The 16922-nt window shown below is 39.3% G+C and overlaps 1 protein-coding gene across 5 annotated transcripts in view; it reads left to right on the top strand.

The window, feature by feature from the left end:
* Positions 1 to 16922, top strand: part of FAT3 (FAT atypical cadherin 3) — a 603178-nt gene that overhangs the window by 724 nt on the left and 585532 nt on the right. The gene's annotated exons all lie outside the window — the stretch shown is intronic.

Raw genomic sequence — 16922 nt, 5'->3', positions numbered from 1 at the left:
CCAGCCGCCGTCGCCGCAGGGACGGGAAGGAGATTCGGTCCTACGGCAGTAGCGGGGATATTGGCATGGAGAGTTGGCTAAGTTTGGGACTGAGGATTTGGGGACGAGACTCGAGGGGCTTGCGGATCGGTTCACCTATCCCCGCCCCCTCCCAGTCCCAGCTGCTGGGGCAGGTGGATAAGAGGGTCCAGGCGGTGAGTCTGTTTGGTGGCTTGTGCCCGTTGAGCGCAGTGGGATTGTTCAGATGCTTATGGATGCACTTGAGGGACCCGGAGGCGCAAGTTGGGTCGTCTCTTGGCTAGGCGTGGGGCCGACTTGTGAGCCCAAATGCACTTTGGCCAGGGAGGGAAACGGTTTACCAGACAATCTGCAGGTCTGCTCCACACTTGATTCCGGCTTGCGGGGGTCATGGGCAGGGGGAGATTTACTGAATGGCAGCTGCTCTCGGATTGGAGCGACAGTCTTTTACGGCTTGGCGGGAGGAAGGACTTTTCCTGATATCTTGACAGGGAGAAAGAAACGGAGTGCTTGGGAAGAGTGCATGATTTTTGGCGGGCGTGAGTGAAGGTTGCATGTCTTTGAAAGGCAGCGCGGGCCTGACTGTCCTGGGGGATGCACTGCAGCCTTTTCTGGGTCGGGGGTCAGGAATGCGAGGGCACGCCAGCTCCGCACTCGGGGCCCCTTCCCCAGTGGTTCTGGATTGACCCCCTCCCTGGGACCAGTATAGGTGCGGGGCCGAGGTAGGGGTATGAGGGGAGCGGGCGAGTAGGCAGCCGAGGTGGCCCCGACTGTCTTCGCGCGGCGCGCACTGCGAGCCAGGATTTCGCCAGTGGGGGTCGCTGAGCTAAAGTGCATCTGGCCCCGGGGCTTGCGCGGGGTGGCAAACACGGATATTTTTAGCAGTGCTCGCAGTCCGTATTCCTCCCTCTCCCGCTGACTTCTGTCGCATGTTTTCCGAGATGGTTAAACATTGACCACAATTAGACTTCGCGGAAAGCAACTTTTATTGTTCACTTTTCTCTGCTCCACTGTCGTGTGCGGGCGTTTGCTTGGGTCAAGGATGTGGGGTGGCGGGAGATTGGCAAGCAAAGGGAGCCTCCTGAGCAGCCTGAGCCTGGAAAAAAGGGTGGGGCTCCCGGGGTGCGCGTGTGTGTGTGTGTGTGTGGTGGTGGTGGTGGTGGTGGCGGCGGCGGCGGCGGCGGCGGCGGCATCCTGCAGCTCCGTATGATGTGGGCAACCAGGCAGTGGAAGGAGGTCTCCGAATGAATATGAGGAAGGAGGGAGGTTGCAGAGACCTGGCGAGGCCCGGGGGAAGGGCTAGAAGTTCCTGGGAAGGAGAGGCGCCTGCAGTCCGGAGCGTGGGCGGTCGGTGGCAGTGGCCCGCGGCATCTGGTCATTCCTCGCGCCTCGGCTCTGCATTTTCTCTCACCGCCGCCGCGCGCGGACTGGAACTCAGCTTCTGGTTTCGGCGAACCTGCAGCAGCCGCGGCGGGAGGGAGGGAGAGAAGTACGGACCATGCTAATGATGGAAGAGTCTTTTCTCTTCTCTCCTCCCACTCCTCCCCGCCCCCAGACTCCGGAGCGTTTGTTTTTCAAGTTGGATCCCACTCCCATTTACAAGTGTCAGACAAACCCGCGCGAACCTCCCCCACTCACCCGGGCCCCAGCCAGACGGGAGAGGAGGCGGAGGAGAGCTGTCTGGACAGCGCCTAAGGTTGTGCAAGGCACCCATAGAGGGCTTGACCAGCTTGGGTTCACACTTGTGGTTCCTTGATGCTTAAAAAATACGCATAAACAAACAACTAAACGCAAACCACCCCGGGCCACTTGTATTCCACCGCTTTTTTCCTCCTTTCTTCGGACGTATTAATTTTCTGGCCTCAATGCTTGTCTTTTCAAAGGCAAGTCGGGGGCGGTGGGAGGGAGGGGGCGGGGGAGCAGGCCAACCAGTTCATCACGGTGGATTTGTGCTCCTGGCTTTGTTGCTAGGATTAGATTCTCTGATTGCGTCCGGGCCGAATTAAAATAAAGGCAGAGACGAGGAACCGACCAGAAAAACTGCAGACGACTTTGCCTCTGATTTCAGGCGGCAAGTTCAGGTGGTGGAAAAGGGGAAGCCCGCCATCTAGGAATTGACTGAGGTGCCCACTTCTCAGTATCGATCAAAGAGAACCCAGATTTCGCCTCCACGGGCAGGCACTGAACTTCTCTTAACGTTTATCGAACGCTTGAATGATGTTTTGTTTTGTGATGTGGAGATTTGAATCTAAGAAAGAAAAGAAGGGAGGGGATGGAAGAAAGAAAAGCAGTTGAGAGATTGAGATTCTGCAGAATCCTGGAAATTGCACAGAGCCAACTGCTCCCTTTTTTTTTTTCGAGTTCTTTTCCCTAAATTGGAGCAGTTGAGCAGTGAGAGAATAAAGAACAGCCAAGAAAACTAGGGCGCCAAGAGACAAAGACAAAAAATGCATAATAACTTTAGCGCTTTGATGTGCTTTTTTTTTTTTTTTTTTTTTACTAACAGGGTCGGAGTGGGGGAAGGGTTTTTTAACATTTTGCAAGGAGAAAAGTTGTCTCGTAGAATTAAACCATATGCAGATATTTAATCATGAATCTTTGTTATTGCCATTTTGGAACTTAGACAATGAATGGTGCTGGGGCCAGTTTCTCTGCACAGGCGCTGGGTTGAGAAAGTTCCCAGAAACGTCCAGATATAATGTCTTCATATCTGAACCACACAGAGAACTCCACATGAAAGGCAGCTGGCTCAGAGATCAGAAATCGGTCAGCTGCTGGGTTGGCTCCATCTCTTGTAGCTGCAGGATTTTCACAGCCAGTGTTTGTTGTCTCCCACCCCCACCTCCCCTTTTGCATTTTCCATTTTTTTTTTTTTTATTCTGGTTCCTGGCACAGTCATTTTGGGGGATTTTTAAAAATAGTCAGGACCCAGTCTGTCTCTTAACTAGCAATTACAGTTATGCTGAGCTATTCAGAAATGAAATGAGTAGCAATAAACAGTGTATGCCCACTGACCTGTATGCTATATGGTTATTTTGCCAGCTCATGGCTTTTTGTAAAGCAGCAGCTCTTCAGGCTGTTCACATAAGATGTGTCGGGTTATGTTATCCTTGCTTTCTTCATTTGCTGCAGAATGACTTGCTCTAATCTGGCTGATGAATTATGTCAAATAGAAAGAAGGAGGCAATTATCAATGAAAAAAAGATATTTAGTCATTACTGGCTGGTCTGAGGAGTGTGCCCTGTGGCTGTTGTGTTATACTATATTAACAGTTTTTAATGCAAATAGGACCAAAGTGGATTTACCTTACTATTCATGGAGTTGGGTGTGGCATTCCATGATATCCCCCATCTGTCCAGTAGGCTTGTTAGGTTGGTTGACTTTTTCCTTTAGGGAATGAGGGAAACGATAATATTGGGGATGTTTGTTTTTTTCCCACTGTGGGTAATTTCTGTTTTTTTTTTTTTTTTTTTTCTCCTTCTGTAGGAGCATTGAGTGGGGAATCATCTGATGGGATCAGGTGGGCCAGTCCATTCTGATTGATTTCCTTTGATTGCTGAGGAAGGACTATTGATGATACCATTGCCTTTGCTGATTGTGACAGACACCAGGGTGGGATGAAAATTTGAAAGAAAAAAATTTGACAGAAGGAGGCATCTTCTGCCCATTTTCTTCTTGTAGATAAAGGAGCCCATGATTTCCACAGATACTCATAGTTTTAAAAATTGAAGAAGCACAACCCTTGTTTATACAGTTTTGCTTATTGATAAAATTTTTTGAAATCTTTTAAATCTCTAATTGTTGACTATGTCATTATGAGGATTTTTCTACTCACTCGTAAAGGTTGGGTTTATTATTTATAGCCTGTCCTTTCGAGGAGAGCCACAATACCTACTACCTAATAGGCGCAAAAGAAGTACTTGTGACTTGAGCATTTTCCTTTGGGAACACTTTGACGGTAAATATTTTTTCTACATTTTGATCAGTTTGATTCCATAGGCTTCTCAAACTTACTGATTTTTCTGTCAATTGAAGAATATCTACTCCTTTAATAAGCTTTTTTCTTTTTTTGTTTACATTGCCGCTTTTCCCCCAAATTCCTTTCTAATTTTAAGAAAGCTTGGCTTCCCTTAAAGAAAAAAAAAAAAAAGATTCAGATTAATGCCACAGTTTGAATTTATTGAGAACATATTTGACACTTGTCTATTGGTTTCAAGTCAGTTTCTGGTCTACCAAAATGAGCTATCAGTTATGTGTAACAGTGACAAATGACCCATTCTAGTACTGAAATGGAACGGCACTCTTCCTGGTTAGTCTTAATTTTAGCCTATCCTTGTATTGAGATATTTTTATTTTAAGCAGAAGGAATGATGATTTGAGAATGGATTTACTGGCATTATGATAGAGAAAATAGAGAACAGATTTCAAAACTTAATGATTAAACTCTTAATATAAGCAGAGGTGTTACTTCCTTCACTGGATAGACACATACAAATGTGAAGGGCCCTGGTGGAGGTCTGGAGAGGGTTGTGTGACTCTTTCCTTAGACATTGCTTTTTGAGAGTGTTGCTTTGCCTGGACAGAGAAGTCATACAGGGGACATTGAGAGGGATCCTTGAGCAGAACAAGAGTTTAATATTTCACCTTTCTGAACTTTCAGGATTCGAAGACTTGATTATCGCCTCTGTGTAATAAATTAACTCTTACACTTGTATGTCTTGAGTTTACCTTTGTTTTTATTCTGTAAAGTCATACAGAATTTAAAGGTATTTAATTTTTTTCTTAAAAATTCTCTTATTTTTTTCTATTTCATTTTTGTTTCTATTATCTGTTTAAAAATTTATTTCTTTTAAATTTATTTTCAGTAACAGTCACTAAACTTACCTCCCTTTGGAAGGCAGTAGGCAAGATTCATATATATTCCTTATAAAAGTAAGGAATATATATGTTTCTGTGTGCGTATTGTTTTGTTGGGAAGATGGGAGATACCCATGTGTATAAATTAGAAATCAACACATGCCTATATTTGTTAATTGACAAAAGAGTATAAGTGAACAGGGTTAGAGGAGAGAGAAATTAATATGAGCTAAAGGTAAACTTTTAGGAGGAATATAAAGAGAATAAAACCCAATTTAATGATTCTTAGTGAAACTCTAATGCGGGTAAGACACCACAACATTAATTCTTTCATTTCTTTAGGATGGGGCTCCTTTCTAAAAGAACAAACTCATGGACTAGTCTACACGGGCTTTTAGAATAGTTGGAATATTAGTCAATATTTTGGGAAGACACCAGAATTTACTTAGGCATTTTTCTGCATTATCTTTTCGTAGTTTCCTCCCACCCCCTGCAACTTCACACAGGACCTTTTGGTGTTTTAAATGTGTCTGGGAGCATGCAGGCGCACGTGCTGTCCTCACTTCCTCTCTCCTAACACACTGTGGCTTCCTAATGCTCGCATCACCAGTTCTGGGTTTTGTAGTTGACTGTTGGTAGTATTGAAAAATATAGGTGCAAATAAGCAACCTTTTAGGAGATCCTTTTAAGAATAATTTTTGTTGTTTTCATAACATTAAGTGGGTTGTTTATGGCACTACCTGTCCTTCAACAATTAACTCTGTGAGGCTTCTTACACCACCCAGAGCTCCCAGAAATGATCGTAAAGCAGTTCTCAATCTTGACTGCACTTCAGAATCGCCAAATGTTTTTACAACAACTGATGGACAAGTTGCATTCAGACTATTTAAATCAGAATCTCTGGGGATAGAACCCAGGCATGAGTATTTTTTAAAGCCTTGCGGATGATTTTATTGGGTCGAGAAATACTGCTACAAAGGTTGTGCATGAGATCTGGCATTAGAGTTCACCTCTGTCCAAAACTCCTGGACCTCAGGAAATGTGAATGAAAATCAAGAACATGTGCTCTTCATTCTCCTGCTGTGAATGTAACCCCTGAACTCTATACTGAGTTCAAGGTGAGCTGGACTAGCCCTGAAGGTTCCTGGCTTCCTACCTCCTGCATTTTTTGGTTCTCGGTTTTGCCAGTGGTTAACATTCCTTCTGTTGCCCAGTGTGGATCTATCCTGTTTCATTCTAGTTTGCCTTCCTTCTCCAGATGGTAATCATAGCATGGCCTGGGAGCAGGTCAATGAAATTTGGAAGATTTCAGACATTTCCAGGAACAGAAATACCTTCTCTCTTTATATTGGACTCTTGCTCTTAGGTCCGTTTAATATATAATTCTGAATTTGGAGAATGAATTCAAAGTAGTCCATCAATATTTGCTCTATTCTCTTCTTTGTAGGGATTATAAGAGATATATTGCATAAAAAATGAGTCATATCCTGAGGGAGCTTACAGTCTAGTGTGGCTAAAGATGTATACATTTAAGGAAAATAAAATCACAGCACTGTTTAATGTTGGAGGTGGAAGGAATCTACTAAGTTTGGCAGGCATGCTTCTAACATATGCTGGGAAGAACTTCATTCTTCTCGAATGAGGTACTTGGTGTATTCTGAGTTCCCTGTTTTCCACTGTTTGAGGCTTAGTTATGAATCTCAGTTAGCTTTGGCACAGAGAACTGCGAGGTGTTCTGTCCTTTAGGAATTCGGCGTTCAAGTCTGTTGCTTGCTTTTTTAACATTAAAAAAAAAAGTCAAGTAAATGGTATGCCTAGTAATACTACCTTCCAGAATGTGGGTAAAAAGACTAGAACTTTACCTTGGATGTTCACCATGACTTGCTGATACTTGTACTGTGCAAAGCAGTTACAAATAATGTTTCAATTATTATTTTTCTTTTTTTGAAATGTCAGAGATAAGCCCAGTTGTTCAATGAGGCACAGATATGAAAGGTTAACTGGAGGTTTAGTTGTAACTTCAGGACTTCAACTAAATTAAATTCCAAACAATCTGATAAAAATTATAGCCTTTTCAGAACCGTGGAAGGTTAAAAAGTGAGCATGTTAGAGCAACTATGACGTTTCACATTTTGAAATAAACCCCTAATTATTAATGCAGCTAAATATCATTGAAGATTATTTAACACTTATAAACATCTGAAATTATGCCAGATAATACAGATTAAGTCTAGTGACAAATGTGTTTAATGACAGTATAAATGTCATTTTTTTTCTATCAGATAAACACTGTGTGTGTGTGTCAGATAAACTGTGCTTGTGTGTGTTTGCGCACATGCTTTTCAGAAGCAAAATGATGCTATATCTTGGGAGGAAGGGTATCTTAGTCTTTTTTGAAACATAGAGCATCTATTACAAATGACATTATGTTGATTTTTTAAATATCTAAGTATGTGATTAATATTTGGGTATCTGAAGTTTGTTTTCAAAGTCATGCTTTGAAATTCTCTATTTGGCTCTAAGTGGTAGCTAAATGATGGCAATTGGTGTTGTGATTGGTTGAGCAGTATGTTATGTGATTCATGTGATGCTAGAATGGAGTTTGTACTTGCAGTTTCATCAGATTGGCCTGGCTGTAGAGAATCTGACTGTAAGAAATGTACACATCAGAAGCGGGCCAAATGCAGATGACTTTAATATTGTTGGAGTTATGGAAAAAGTGGGGTATGACTCCCACATTTCAGAAAAAGTTTCACAATAACAATTGCAATCAAACGAATCAGAATTCAGAAGTGTGTAGCAGTATCCCTTGAGAATTTGGTACCTATCCGATAGAACTGTAAAGGCATTTCAGAATGTCAATTAAATGGAAAAATATGCCTGGAATTGAATATAATTAAGAAATGTTGAAGTCTAGTGTCTACATATTCAGACACTGTATTAAATGGTTTAATTAGTGAACCAGGATTTGGATTTATTGACAGGTCTCTTTCTCATAGTATGTTTCACTCATTAAAAGCTCATAATGTCTTGGATCTTTTTAGCTGTTGGAACTTGACCATTTGCCATTGTGTGGTTCTTAACATCAGTGATGTGCGCTTTTTTTTTTTTTTTTTTGACTTTGAAACTCAATTAGGATGATATCGCATCTTCCATCGATGGCCATTTCCATGGAGTGAATGCATATTTCCTAACACGAAGCGTCACCAAAACATCAGTCAGGGTTTCGTATCACCGAAAAACAAGGTTTGGGGCAGAACAATATTAATTGTACAATTTTTACTCTAGCATTTTAAAAGTAGTTTGTGAAATTAATATCTTTTTTATAATTTTTAGCTCTATTATTTTTATCTAATAGAAGTTTACATTTAAATGCACATTTCTCTGTGTCCTTTTCAGTTTTATGATTGATGGTTTAGTGGTAAAAATTCTTCTTACTCCAAACTGTTGGCATGGAAAAGTTTCCAGTCATAGAGGAGATTTGGAAATTACGTTTTAATATCCTTGTTGTGGGATATATGTCTTTTTGAACTTCATTTGATAATTATAAATGCTGGAAAATACTACAGTTAGTAAAGAAATAATTTGGGAATGTGACAACAAGTGAGGGCGGGAGAGACATGGTTCACCAAATCCATGAGGATTTGTCACTACTTGTTTACAATTTAAATTTTAGGTGCCTCCTGTACTGGTATTGATGTGAGCAGATAGATTTATAAGATTTCTTAATTCCTCATCTTCATAAGTATGTTCTCTAACTAGGAGTTGTTTAAAGTAATCTAGCATTCCATCTTTACTGTAGTCATAGCAGATCATTCACAGTCTGGGTGAACTAAGTACACATTATGTTGTTAGTCTTTCTGATGGGCCTGTGCTTTGTTCTTCAAATCCATGTTGTTATTGGCAAAAAAAATGTATTGAGTGCTATTATTACCTTGGACTTATTTTGCATGGAGCATATTAAACAAACATGGTGCCTGACCCTTCAAAAGTTAGCTTTCTCCATTGAGTGATACTTACTTAGAAAGGCACAGGAAAGAGTGTAAAGTGTATGTGACCATAAGTCAGAAAGATGGCACCCACATCTTTTACTGAGTTTACGTTGTCTGCTTGGAAGTCCCTGAATTAACAATGAGGCAATAATACCTTTCATTTATATTCAGGAGACAACTATTACAATGAAGAAACTATACAATCTAGGCAATTGATTGCAAATGTAAGACAAAAACATACAATACTGCCAGATCAATTTCCTAGATCTCCTTGAATTAACCAATAATTAGATATTCTTTTACTTTGGAAGTGTAGATTTTGTATGTGTAATTATTTGTGTTAATCACTTTATTCCTAAGTTGTATTCAGCAATGCACACAGTTTGTTCAATATATACTCTCTGTATTTCTGTTAAATAGGTAGAATTAATAACATATCTCCTCTCTAAGGAAAAAGGGAGATAAGGATATTTTATGAGATTTGCCACTTTTATACAGCTCGTCAGCGCTTGTTATAATAATCAAAGTGAATAAGCCTAGATTGCTTTTATACAATAGATATGTTTTTTAATGTGACTGTAAATTGCATTTTTCAAATTAAATCACATTTTAAATGCATTTAATTAGGGAAAACTCACTATTGAAGCAGATCCTGTAGCACATTCTTTTGTAACATAAAGAATGTTTTACTCCTTTTTAATTTACCTGTTTTTTAATTTTAAATATTTGTATATCAAATTTCTTAAAGAGAGGTAAGAGTATAGACATATGGGAAATGCATTTTCTTTCAAATAGATAATGAACAGAAAGTTAGAGTTTGACCTTCTGCCTTAGCACCTCTTAGGAAGAGAAGCGCCAGAGGGGAAGCAAAAGGAAGACGGAATTGGGCTGGAGTTAGAGAAGATACAAACGTCCACCTTATTTATGTAGCCACTGAGGAAATGTAAAGCTTAAGAATTTCTAGACAGTAGGTTCAGGCCAGTTCCATCCAGAGTTATACCTCTGAAGATATCAGCTCTTTTGTGAAGATACTGAATAAGATCATTTCCATTTCCAGACTTTGGAATATCCAGAGAAGTATCTCTATCATTCAGACTTCTCACCTTCTGCATTCCCTCCACCCCCATCTTTTGCTCTCCTAGTTGCCTGTTGGCCACTCTATATCTCCCAACTGCTATCGTCATTACTTGGAGCCCTATGCTATCCTAAAGTTTTGCTTAAACCTTACCCGCTATACTGCTTTTCACAAAGATGTTCTCAGGTTCTCACTACAGTTTGTATTACTATTATGGCACCTAATCCCATGTGCTTTGTAATGAAATCACCTGTGCTTTGTCTCTTCACCCACTATATGCCATTATTCTCAGGGCTCAGTGACATATTAATCTTTGATCCACCACTCTTATTATTGCTGATCTCACCAGTGTTTAATATTTAAAAATAAGGGACCATATTTGTTTATGTTCAACTTGAATAGTATGACATTGACTTTCACAATGGAACATCTGTGACCAAATACTGAAAAATGCCCCTGAGGTATTAGGACCGCATTATGATTCTGGTACTAATGGAAGTCCATGTTTTTCTAATTCAAGGAAAGGTCCTCCCAGCATATATACTCAGGGTCTTGATTGTTCTGTCAATCCAGGTTCTGATATCCAGGTTCTATCAAAGCTGTGGATCTTTCCCGTAAGTTCACAGTGAGTATGGTGGAGACACCAAGAAAGCATGCTGGATATGGCCAAATGTCTGGTTATCTTCCAATAGCACTGCTTTGTTTTTGAGGCAGTCCTGGCAGAGGAATTCTGTACCTAGAGGTACATTAACCCGTAAACGTTGATGTTCACAGTCAATGGTAAAATATGCTGGGAGGTGGGAGCACATCTCAGTGCTGAGTCTTTTCTATCTCAGGAAAGCAGAGAATGTACCTAAGAATGTTATTTGGAGGATCCCTGGAGCCTTTCTAATTTGTACTTAAAATTTTAATTATTCATATACACCTGTGCTATAACTGTTATTAACACTAAATTGCAATCAATACACCATTCCAGTGTAAATTGAGACAAGGAAGTGCTCAGGGGTACTGCTTACCTAGTTCTTAACCACTGTGGATAAGAAAGCCTTGCTTTAAGGGTCGAAGTTATGGTGTCTGGCTTATAGTAAAACTTGTACCTATAAATGAATGCACAGACTTACCTGGCAGTAATACAGTAGAATAAAATGTGAGCCTTGTAAAATTCTGAATATCTTGTTTTTTCAATTACACTACACCAAAGCATTACTTGAGGTGCAGGTGAGTAAAATCAACATGCGTGTGTTTTGGGAATGTCAGATTATAAAAATGTTCAATAACTATTTGTTGAATGAATGGAAATTGGAGAAGGCTGCATCTGTCTTTCAGACACTGTCATCCTGTGAGCTTAACAAACAAAATCTCATTAATACCAAATCCATGGGAGCATGAGAAATGTGTAATGCTCTTAATTACTTATTAAGTGATTTATGTTTATTGAAAATTGGCTTGAAGGTACACTGAACATAATTCATAATATTGGATTTAGGTGAATGTAGGTACCTGAGTCTTTTCCATACTGAGAATGTGCTCATAGTTCAGTATTAGAATAGGGTGGTGGGAAGAATGATATTTTATTTCTGGAAGGATTTACTGAGAAGAGATGATGAGCTAGACTATGGAGATCCTTTTCTTAAGCTCCTGCGCCTTTTAGGTTTGTGTGATTGTTCCATGCCTTCATTCTCCAGGCATACTTTGTACGTGTCTACAAGCAGATGAGAGAGAGCGAAGGCACTTAGGGGCTGATGGAGGCAAATGTGAATCCCGTTTTTTCCCTATTAACTCATGAGGCCTGCTGGGTAGCAGCAGGCATTACCAGACATTTAATTGTGTGCTAGGTAAGGCTGGCACAACTCCAGCACCATGGTAGAGCAAGAATTACACTAATCAGCTGGGATATACTGCATATATTGATTAGAGTTGGATTTTGTTATGCAAAAAAAAAAAAAAAAATCCATATAAATAGCGGGAAAGTAATTGAGAGTAATTAAAAAGGCAGAGAGTTAATTCACCGTTCTTTAGATGAAAGGGCATTTTGATCCTTTGCTTCCATGCAGATTTCCAGGCAGGCTGGAGCAGTCTCCAGTGCTGAGTCTAAATGGTGTGACGCTGTTACCACTGAACTGGAAAGAAAGTCCATGGGTAGCTGTGTAGGTAAATCACTGGTGATCAAGTTGCAGCAGTTCCTTCTGGGCGGCTCTTTGCCGTTGGAAGCCTTTTTTTTTTGTTTGAGTCTGGGGGCTTTTCATTTCTTTTTTGTGGCATCATTAACAGTTTTTGGTTATTATTAAAATGCCTGATGAGAACTGAATTGGGACCCCAGTATCTTAGTGAACCCTGATGAGAACTTTAAACTACACAAATTATTTGGAATTCCAGCATGTTTTGCCATTACTTCCTTCCTTGCTACAACTGAGAAGGCTTTGTAGTCATTTGATGTCACAGAAAAGATTCATCTGTGAAATGATACCTGGGATAGTGTATTTGTACACCCTTTCTTGCCCCTGGGCCCTTTTACTCATAGACAGTGTCTGCCACAAAATATTGCCTAAAGAGAATTTACTGAATGGATGAGCAAATGAGCTATTATATAGGTTTTGGATGCTGGAATGATTTAGCATCTTCTAAAGAAGTTACGAATATTGTTTGGTGGACTTTCAAGTATTATTATGATGTGAGATCCTGAACAACAAGTAGGAAAAGGGAAATGAGGTTGGGAGAAAAAAAATGGCTAAGGTTTATTGAGCATATATTACATTAGGCTCTTTGCCTATGGGCTTTTGTTCTGGCATCAACTGTGTTCTAAGAGATGAATGTTAGGATCATCATTTCACTGATGACAAAGATATGGGTAGGAATTGAGCCTTAATTAGCAGGACTGTGATTTAAATTCACAGCTCTTGCTGACAACCAGGGCTTTTTGACTATAAACCACATAGATCCCCATACTGGAAGAGGAGGATGCCCTCATACTCTCAAAGCTTGATGGTAGAGACTGAAGAGAAGGCATGAACATCAGTCAGATTTTTTTGATGGCTGAGTGTTTTACTCCAAAAATTTATGTGAATTTTATAGTCTGTTCCATAATGTGTTTGTTTAAAAGTAAAGCAGTGTTTTAAATTACTTAAGTAATTTATGGTTTAAATTACTTAAATTACTTAAGTACTTATATTTTTCCTCAGAATCTTTAATTAAAACTGACCCACCTAAAAGTTGCTCCAAGTGAGTCATCTGGGACACCTCTGGAATTTCCATGTGGAGAACATCAGAGGTGGCACTTTAGTTGGAAGAGAGACTGATGGACCTGTCTTAAAATTTTGTTTCTATAGCAAGTGTAGTTTTTTAGATTGCACGCTTTAGATTTGTAGTAGCCTGGGGCTGTCAGAGATGGGAAAGGTGCTAAAACTCCTCATGATTCCAGTTAGTTTATCCAATAGCTTTAATTAAGTACTGTTGATGTAACTGCTGTTCATTGAAATTGGAGAAGCAGGCCCAGAACTGTACTGCCATGCATTATTCGAATAATAATAACTCCAGGAATGATAAATACTATACATACAGTTAATTACAAAGGGATATTTTACTATCCAGGTTTTAACTGTATGGATGATAATGTTTATGGAAGAAACTTGAAAAAAGGAGAATGTGGATAAAGAGTCAAAAACAACATTCCCAAGCTTCCTGCTGGGCAGCAAGCATTAAATTGATATGAGAGTATTAAAAGGCATTCTTGACAGTATTAATAATGGTTGTGCAGCTTGTACTGAAGTTGCATTTGTTTAAAACTTTATCATTTACAATTTTTCATTCATTTTTGCACTTGCTAATAACAACTAACATAGATAAGAGGTTTACATATATTATCTCAATTATCTCCCTATCTGAGGCAGGAACTATTATTATCTTTATTTCACAGATGAAGAAATCGAGGCCAAGGTGACATGGTTCAGGAGGTGTCTGAGTTAAGATTCTGACTCGGCTTTAACTTTACCACCTGTGCTCTTAACCCCTCTTCCAGACCAACACTTTTTCTCTTCTTGAGGAGTTTTGAGTTCCTGGCCTGTCTCTAACCTTACTTATAGTTATAAGATCACTCTGTAGTGATCCTGTGAAAGCATCCAAGCTTCTCCAGACTATAGTATCCCTGAAAACTCCTGCCAGGGCATGGCAACTCTCGTTTAATTTTCTGAAACTTAAGTATGCACCCAGGTTAGTAGGAAGCAAATTGAGTGCCTCTGGAGAATCTTGAAAATGACTTTGACCGTCCAGGCTAGTCTGGTAACAAAAGGAAATGGAAAGGTTATGCAATGCCCAATGTGGTAAATGAGTAATTTACCACCTACTGGAATTAACTTCAGAATTTTGGGGATGTTCCGAGTTTGCGTCATATTACTCCTGAGAGTGGGCAGCTAGAGTCTGAGTGAGTGACTTGTCATGCAGTTTTCCATGGCCAGGCTTGCACAAAACGGATTGAATCAAGAAGCTGAAAATCTGCGATATTCTGATTTGGGCTTCTCAGCTGAATGTAAATAAAAAGATGGAAGAGACAATGTAGAAAATTGCATTAGCTTGATTAGGGGTCTTATCTGCATAAAAGAGTCTTTGAATCACAATTACGCTCTGGCATTGGACCCTGGTTTCTTGCCTTTTCTATTGTCAGGTCCAAGGTCATTACTAAAAGACTTCCTGTTTTGTGGAAGAAGACTTAATGAAATATTAATTTCATTGCTCAAAGTAGATTCATATGGTCTGGTGAATAACTTGAGGTTCTGTCAGAACCTCAAGTTCTGCCTTTGGAAAGGTGATTCAGGAATTTGAGTTATAGGCAGCTAAAATTTAACTTTCATTTTGCCTGTCTTTATGACAGAAATGAGTAAAAATCTTTATGTTCTTTGGTAATTACTGTAGTGAACAAGCATAACTGAGTAAGTTACATGTTTAAGGAATCATGGAGCAGGATTTTTGGTTTTGTTTTGTTTTCATTTAATTGCACTGTGACTGGGTTTGAATTTGATACATGACTCTGGGAGAGAAATGAACTTGTGACATTTGAAGCTTGGAAGTATTTTTCTTTTCTTTTTTTTTTTTTTTAAACTTAGGTAGAGCTGGAGTATTCAAGATTTTGTTGAATGCCCTTTCAGTTTGTAACTGCATGAATACAAAAGCTCGACTTCAGTGCTGTTTTTGCATTGTTCTTTTGCAGCCCTGGCTTTATGTGTAATGTAATCCAATGCATTAAAAAGTTTTATTCCTCAATGGTGGAGAAAAAACCCTCATCTACCTTAGTAGTGAGTGGCTAATGATAATAATACTTGCAAGCATAATTCCATGAAACAAAATAAGACAAAACAAAAACAAACCCCAAACTGTAATTGGGGGTTTTTGCATCATTACAGGCAACAGCCTCAGGCAGTAACAGATATACTTTGAGAGAGTTTGGCTAATTTTATTGACATATTGTTTTGTCTGTTGTGAGTAGACATGCATTATTCTTGGCTCTAGTAACATATATCAGTTGACGAAAGCCAGGAACTTGCTTACCTAGTCTCACTTTGGAAAGATCCTTGAAAGTTATTATTTTATTGTTCTTTTCAGCTGGTTTTGTTCACAGAGTGATTCAGTAGCTCTATGCATAGCTGTTTTCCAGACTATTTTATAATCCGCACTGTACCCCCTTCTTGCCCCTCCCCCCAGTCCTGCTTTGCTAGAGTCATTTCTGTTTTACTTTAAAAAGCAGTTTGCTTAACGTCACAACAAAATAAAGCATGGGTTAGAAACAGCATTGCAGTTTCAGACTTAATGCCTTTGTGACATCTCATTGCTATGCAAATGAGACTCAAGGAGGTCATCCCTTTAGCAGTTGCTCCAGCCCTGCTATCTACTTGATATTCGATGGCCAAACTTGCTAAGCATTCATTACTGAGCTAGCGTATGTGTTTAACTCTTTGTTGGCTTTGAACCTGCTATTTGAGGCTGTTGAACTTAACAGCTCCCTTTTTTGGGCATTTCGTTTCAGGGACCTTCATGCCTCCTCTGCTTCTCAGCACTGAGGTTTTCTCAGGAAACCCATTACTCATATTTGCAAGATACACTTGTTTGTATGCCAAGACAGTACTGGGAAAGCTTATTTGTATGTGTTTCCTTGCCGTCTCAAGTATTTTTATCATTGCTAAATACTTTATTTTTAGATACATGTTTTATTCGCTTGCATCTGTGATAAGATCATGCAGATATTTCATAGAAAAATGTGTGTCTGTGCTGGTAAATGTTCATGTAATATTTTTAAATTAATTGTCTTCAATTCAAATTTGATTTCATCTAATTTAACAGATGTGTTAATAGTAAGTAGTTACTGAAGGTGGTGGAATCTGATTTTAATTCAAGAAGAACCAACTACTTTTAATGAATACAGATTATTGCCGATGTTTTATTTGCTTAAAAGGTGTTTTTAATTCACTAATATGATGGGTTTTTAAAAAAATATGATTATAAAAGTATGATTCATTTCTCTTAATTCCGGTTTTGAATAAGCCTTTTGCAGTCTGAGCAACTGGCCATATTTTAAATGGTTAACTCATTAAGCAATTATCCAGTTAGTGATTATTTTAGTACAGTGGATTTTTTTTTTTTTAAGATACTGAAAGATACAGAGCTGTCTAGACACCGACTTTGTTCTGAGATTTTGACTAAAATAACTACTAATTCAAGAAAGTGTACCTTACACTTGGTATTAGAAGGCTGGGGAATTGTGAAGAATGTACATCTTACACAGCAGTCTCCTCCACATTTAGAATTAGATGGTGACATTGATGGGAATGGCAATTTGAGCAACCTTGTATTTAATATGGAGAATTCTAAAATAAGATTTTGACTCTCTTCAAGGATTAAGAAGGCATTTCTGGATTATGGTATTGGATCAAATACAGACTTTTTTTTTGAACGATGGTCCTTTGTCCTTTTGTAAACCAGTACCTTTCTAACAG

This window comes from Rousettus aegyptiacus, unplaced genomic scaffold (genome assembly GCF_014176215.1).
Source record: "Rousettus aegyptiacus isolate mRouAeg1 unplaced genomic scaffold, mRouAeg1.p scaffold_m13_p_5, whole genome shotgun sequence".
In the NCBI taxonomy this organism is placed as follows: Eukaryota; Metazoa; Chordata; class Mammalia; order Chiroptera; family Pteropodidae; genus Rousettus; species Rousettus aegyptiacus.
This window is presented reverse-complemented; position numbering and strand designations above follow the sequence as displayed.